We start from the raw sequence: 7121 nt of genomic DNA, 5'->3' as shown, positions 1-7121 counted from the left end.
AAAGGAGAAAGGAGACAGGACAGATCCACATGTGTTGGCATGGAAAATTTCCAACTTGTTTCATTAAATGCAAAAAGCAAGATGCAAACTTTACAAACTGTTCCCATTTATCTGTGTTTGCTTGAGTGCCGGTGATGCAAGGGTAAATATAAGTGTATAATTATGCATAGTAAATTTCTCAGCACATATACAAGACACCACAGAGGATTCCTTGTAGAGTGGCACTGAAGGTGAGGATAAAGGGCATTTTTACTTTTCATTTTATACCATTAAGTATTGTTCAACTTTATTTTTACCAATTCCTGTATTATTTTTATAATAAAAAAACACAAATTTTAAAAGCTCTCTGGAAACCCTTTTAGGTTAACTTTTGTAATTTTGTGGTTTCTTGAACCCCAAATTGAGGCTAAGTTAAACCTGTCTTCCGAATGAGAAATGGCCAAGGCTTTATACCCTTGGGTCCACCAGAATGCCAACTCTTCTGTATTTTTCCACCCTGAGACTGAAGGAACAGTTGGATGACTGAGCACCCTGAGGAGTAACTGGCCCCTGTTTCGGGGGCCCACACTATAGGCTACATCTAGGTTTCCAGAAAGCCAAAGAACCTAGCCACAGGGGCAAGAATGGAATGTTGAGTCCCATTGTAGGCAAACATTAACAGGCAAATCATGACTAAGCACAGAATCCGAGTCCAAAAACATCTAAGCTGGAAGGATCTTTCTACAGAGGAGAAACCTGACACCCAAAGGAGATAATTAAAGATCATACTAAAGATCTCAGATCTGAAACTTCTGACTCTGAATCTGGGAGAATTTATACAATGCAATGTTGTCTTCCAAAATGGGAAGAACGAACCCCCTCCCCTTCTCTCCACATGGACACAGGAGAATGTTCCTTGCTTGAAGACTTTAAAATTGACCAAAGGAGGGGGGAAAAAAAACCTGACCAAAGCTAGACACAGTGGACTGAAGAAACAAAGTCCAATCAGAAAAAGCAGAACCAAAAATGTGGAGAAGGAAAATTTGTTGAGCTAATTTAGCTAATCTTCAAGTTGATGAAAATTTGGGGGAGAAGCACCAAGGTAAAGAAATAGAGTGCTCATTTCAGTAGCACATAAACTAAATTGGAATGATACAAAGATTAGCATGACCCCAGTGCACAGATAACATGCAAATTTGTGAAGCTTTTAAAGGAAAGGAGAAAAGAAAACAGACCCAAATCAAAAGATCAAGACATTTGTGCTGATGAAGGAAACTGGTGAGAAAAAATTCAGTTGCCTTTGGCATTTACTCTACATACCTGGGAGGAATTAACTACTCAACTAGTTATATATATTGTAAACTTAGTGGTAACTATGAAGAACAAGGATAGCATAGGTGGAGAATGAGCTTTTCTTTCTAAGTGAATTGTCCGAAGGATGGAAGGTCTTTTTTCAATGCTAGAACTCCTATATATTTTTATGTAAATCTTTATAAAAAGCACTGTTTCCCAGCCTTGTTAAACAGAATCTGCTGCACACCATTTAACCTCTTCCTCAAGTTTTTGTTTACTTGTTTGTTTTTACATTTGAAAAATCTTTTTTCTGAGTTTTTGTACAGAGAGGCCCTTGGAACATTTGAGGTATAATGGTTCTGCCCATTGTTTTCTGTTCCTTATTTTGTATTCTGTGTAGGTTTTACAAAGCACTGGTAGATCTGAAGGGATACATTCCATTCTAGTAACAGTGAGGAATAAGATGGAGTGGCCCAAAGACAGGGGATTTATGAGGAAGTAGTTCTCTTTTGACATTATGTACTTCTGAATCATTCCATTTCTTTTTTTTTCCCTTTACAACAAGTTTTCACAATAAAAAGTTTGTTATATTTGGACCAAGTAAACAATAGAACAGGTAAGGAAAAATGAGAAAATAGCACCCCTACCCCTGTTCCCTCATTTGATAGGAGTCTAGGGATATTTGGGGTCATTATTATTGCCCTTTTACAGGTGAGAAAACTGAGATCCCAGAGAAGTTTAATAGACTTGTCCAAGGCTGCACAGCGAGTTAGTGGTAGAACCCGAGTGTGAATCTGGATGTTTTGGTTCCCAGGCCCTCACACCCTCCACTTGGCAATATAAGCCCCTGGCAAAATGCAGCCTACCCTGAATACTAATCTCAGCATGTCCTTCACTGAGAGTCAGTCAATCCATCTGTCTTTCCATTTCCCGCGCCCTCCCCCCCACCCCCGCCCTGCCGTCATTAAACCTGGTCCTAGCAACCTCTGCTCCCTTCTAATTTGCTGTTTTTACTGTATCATGGGCTGGAAAGTCAAACATCAACTCCATATGAAGCATGCTGTAGCAGAAAAGGAAATAAGTATCCCTCTGTATGCAGGACGTGGGCTTTATCCATGGTCCCTGGGGTGATACTGCCTGCTTGGAAGCCCCTTCCCTTCACTGCCTCATTCCTACCCATGTTCCAGGTAGTTGATGTAAACCCTATTATATACATAGAGTCTGTCCATCTGTAGCCAGAGTACTCAAAAGCAAACCTAGATGAGAATATACTGCTTTGGGCGCCTGGGTGGCTCAGTTGGTTAAGCGACTGCCTTCGGCTCAGGTCATGATCCCGGAGTCCTGGGATCGAGTCCCACGTCAGGCTCCCGGCTCGGTGGGGAGCCTGCTTCTCCCTCTGACCCTATCCCCTCTCATGCTGTTTCTCTCTCTCTCTCTCAAATAAATAAATAAAATGTTTAAAAAAAGAGAGAGAGAATATACTGCTTTTGTGATGATCTTAGCCAGTATAAGAGTAAAGAAAAGGCAAAAGGAAGAAAGGTGAGGAGATGAGACTTGGGGAACCTTTGTTTGCAAGATTAAGCCATAAGAGCAGAGGTGACATTAGTGAGGACCCTAGGCAGGTGTCATGGGCAGATGGCATGGGGTGGTAGAGAAAACTCTGGTGTTTGTTCCCTGTAATCTTTATCAGGCCCCTAGGCTACCCCTAACCAGCATACAATCCAAGCACAAATAATGTGCTGCTATAAAACATGGTTTCTAGGGAAGGCCTGTAGCTCTCTCTTCAAAATACTTTCACCTCTAAGCCCCTCCTGCATAAAAATTCTGGGATCCCCAGCATTCAGGAAATTTGGTCAGTCTTGACTTCCCAGCCACTCTCAGATAGGGTCTTCCCCAAGGGTAAGTCAAGACATCATGATGGTTGACAGCTGCCCAGGGGTTTCCCAATGCTGGAGGGAGCTCATTTCTTACCTTGCCCCCCAGAACACCATCTTGCTGAACCTGGACCCCCACCCAGCAAATAAACACCAGAACCTATGGAAGGCAATCAATCCTCCTTTGTGGTCTGAGTCACAGACATGTATCTGACATCAGCACAAGCACGAGAGCACGCACACACACACAATCCCACATGCCCTTCAACCCAAGGCCCATGGGAAAGAAAGGTGTCTATGCAGCCCAGGGAGCCAATTTCTCCAGGCTGCAGTAATATTCACAAGGGGGTGGGACTGATGGGAGATGCCTGTGTGCTGTGCAGTTAAAAAGATAAAATGACCGGGCGCCTGGGTGGCTCAGTCGTCAAGCGTCTGCCTTCGGCTCAGGTCATGATCCCAGGGTCCTGGGATCGAGTCCCACATCGGGCTCCCTGCTCAGCGGGAAGCCTGCTTCTCCCTCTCCCTCTCCCCCTGCTTGTGTTCCCTCTCTCGCTGTCTCTCTCTCTCTGTTGAAAAATAAATAAAAATCTTTAAAAAAAAGAAAAAAAGATAAAATGACCTGTAAGGCTGGTAATAACCATCCCTGTGAAGAGAGACGAGCAACACTGAAACCATCATGCTAGGAAAAAGAAATGATTGCTCATATCTTCTTATATTCACTGTCCCCACTGGTCACAGGAATCTTAGACATGTTTGATGATCTACTTGGGTTCAGCTTGGGCTGGTGAGAAAAAGAAGGGAGCCAGGCAGAGATGGGTTTATTTCAGTTCAGGCAGGTGTCAGGACAGTATTAGGCAGTGTGGCACGGTGGTTCCCAAGCTAGTGCACTTCAGAACTACCTGGGGGACTTTCATACAAAGACACATCCTAGGGCCCTCATGATACTTGCAGAATCAGAATCAGATATTTGTGATGTTTTTTAAGGTCCCCAGGTGATTCTGTTGCAATTTGTCCAGGGACTGGCATTTAGAAACCACTGCGGTGGGGGCTATAATGGAAGTAGAAGATACAGTTTGTCCTTATGGAACTTACCAGATAAGCAAAGAGGTAAGACTCATTCATAGGAAAGAGATTTAATTATTCCCTCATCAATGTTCAAATAGCGCTTTTATATGTATCTCTACAGTGCTTTTGTTTCCTTGGATTGGAAATGTTTGTTGATCTCTCTGTGAACTATTTGAAGGCAGGGTTGTGTTTATTCACTGTGGATACATTTATTCACACAGTCATCTAACCACTTGTTCATCCTGTTACTTCAACAAATACTGAGTCTCCAGGGTGCCAGGCACTGTTCCAGGTGCTGGCAACACAGCAGACTGACACGTCCCTGACTTCCTGGAGCTTATATTCTGGAGGGTGTGAGGGTGGGGAGTAATAAAATAAACCAATGAATGAAATGAGTGCTACAAAGAAGATAAAACAAAGCCATGGGAAAGAGATGAATAAGGAGGCCAGGAGGCAACATTTAATAATACAGTCATGGGAGGCTTCTCAAGCTAAACCCCAAATGATGATGACACAGATTCAGTGGCATGAACATCTGGAAAGAGCACCCACGGCAGAAACAGAAAGTGCAAAGTCTCAGCAGCCGGAAAGAACTGGAGTGGTGCAGAAATAGAAAGCAGGCGGGGGTGGCTGATCCAGTGGCTGGCAGGAGAGAAGCAGGATGTGGCTGGAGGAGTGGGCAGAGGACAAACAACAAGAAGTCTTATAAGCCGTGGGGGGAGGGGGTTCTATTTTATTTTCTATTTCCATGTGATTTAAGTGCAATAAAACACCACTGGATGGTTTTAACCAAGATGATTAAACAATATGATGATTTCCTTCTTTAAAATTCACTCAGTTTTGGGCAACCGTGTCGAGACCCGTCTCACTCTGGGGAGCTTTTTCTACATTTTCACTTAATAAACTTCTATGGCTTTACTCACTCTCTGTTGTCCGCGAGATTCATTTTTCGACTCCGTGAGACAAGAACCTCGCTCTCCCGCATCATTTTGGTGCCGAAACCGGGGATCATTTCCATCGAAGGGTGAGTAAAAGCAGACTCTTCTTTTCTTCCCTGGGAGACGTCTCTCCCTTAATGACCTCTTCTCATAAACAGCAAAACCAGGCACCTGTCGGCCAGTTAAAGGTGAATAGTGCAGGTGCAGGTCTTAAGGCTCAGGTGATAGGCTTCTGGAAAAAGGTGTGGTCAATCCCCCTTCCTCAAACGAAGGGAATGTTGGCCTAACCCGGCCCAGTTCTACTTTCTGTTCTTAAAGGACTTTCTCCCGCCTCAGGTCCTTCCAATCTCCGATGATCAGTAGGCCCTTCTAACCAGGGATTCAGTTCAGGGTTGCCTTTATCCTCCGCAATTCCTTCTCTAAGAACCTGGGAATTTTATGGGTTCAGTGGTCCCGCTGACTTTGTCATACAGGGGAAGAATGTTGCCTGTGTAGATATAAGGTTTTTTTTCATTTAAAAATGTCTTTTTTTGTGAGAACTTAGTTCAGGAGGAAAATCTTTTCCTCCGTTTTTGTTGCTTGGTAAGATGTATTTTTCTATTAGGTACAGTTTAGGTTTAATCACAGCCAGAGATCAAAACCCAAGTTATCGGCAAGCAGGATTAGAGCTATCTCTTTATATGATAAGTGAGAGGGAACCCAATGTTACTTGGGCATTTACTGGAAAACTTAGGGCATTAAGGAGGGAATTACAGACCCCCAGCCAATTCCTCGGTTGGTTGCATTAGCAGCTGGGACTTTAATGGGTCATATAGTTGAGGCTTTTTTGTTCCAACAACAGAAATATGAAATTATGATGATGCTAAATCTCAGGGTCTGCCCCCCTCAATAGGGCCATGCTTGCAAATGGAACCTCAGGTATATGGACAAAAAAAGCACCCAGGGGTAAGGTGAGGAAACATAACTGAATCAAAGTTTAAACTGTTAACCTCGCTAAGCCTTTATGATTAGGCCAGATTTTTTTTTTGGGGGGGGGAAGTCCAGAGGAGAAAAGGAGGATCAGGTGAGGGACCAGTAAGAGTGGCTACTCCTGCTGGCCTGATCCCTCCTCAACCCAAGATGTTAGGCCACTCTTTCACCTTGGGTAGGAAACCATGGGGCACCTTGATTCACAGGGGAGAGCTGATATGTAGGGACACCTTCATAGTCACCTCTCTGTAACAGGTACAGGGTAACTCTTACCGGGATCGTGAGATGGGAAACCATTGTCCGTGGGGACTCCTGGATTGGGTACTGCAAAGGGGTAATTCCCTTGTAAAACTTTCTAGTGCTTTCCATGGGTTAAACATGGCAGTTTCTTCAAGGCAAGGTAAAATAAGGTGTGACCTTCGTGGCAAGGCAGGGTCTCTTCCCAAGGACTCTCCCTTGGGGTGCCTTTTAACCCACTGGAAACCATTTGGATTACAAATTTAGGAAAGGATTGAGCTCCTGTAACACTCACTGCATGGCCACAGTGGGATCAGGTCTCTCCTGCAGGAAACAGGGTGGATAGACTGAGCTACCCTAGATCCATCCAGGCTTTCAGGGCTCTGAATCAGGACCCCGACATAAAGGCCTCTTGCAGAAGGCATTTACCCAAACATGTTGGCTAGTAAACTCCCTGAAATATTGGATAATTGTCTAAATAGGCCTCCTCCAAATAAACCCAGGTTGCTGGAGGAAACACAGGCCATCCCTAGCAAAGGGGATGCTGACTGTCTCTCTCGCTCTCTCTCACTGTTCCTCCTAATAGATGTTAAGGCTTCTCCCTCACTCATTTCCCGGGTTAATGGCTATAATTGAAGCCAATTGTGGTTAGTCTACCTCAGGATGGGGACTTTAAGGAAATATTCCCAAGCAGCTGCCGAAACTCCCTTTGGGGAAATTCCCTGTCTTCTCCGGCCTGACGTGGACTGCCTAATCCCACTTGGTG

The 7121-nt window shown here is 44.1% G+C and overlaps 1 pseudogene; it reads left to right on the top strand.

Annotated features, from left to right (window-relative positions):
* The first annotated feature begins 1094 nt into the window (after positions 1 to 1094).
* On the top strand, positions 1095 to 1188 carry LOC118022572 (annotated as a pseudogene).
* The last annotated feature ends 5933 nt before the right edge of the window (positions 1189 to 7121 follow it).

Source organism: Mirounga leonina, unplaced genomic scaffold, assembly GCF_011800145.1.
Source record: "Mirounga leonina isolate KUSES-001 unplaced genomic scaffold, KU_Mleo_1.0 Mir_176, whole genome shotgun sequence".
NCBI lineage: Eukaryota > Metazoa > Chordata > Mammalia > Carnivora > Phocidae > Mirounga > Mirounga leonina.
This window is presented reverse-complemented; position numbering and strand designations above follow the sequence as displayed.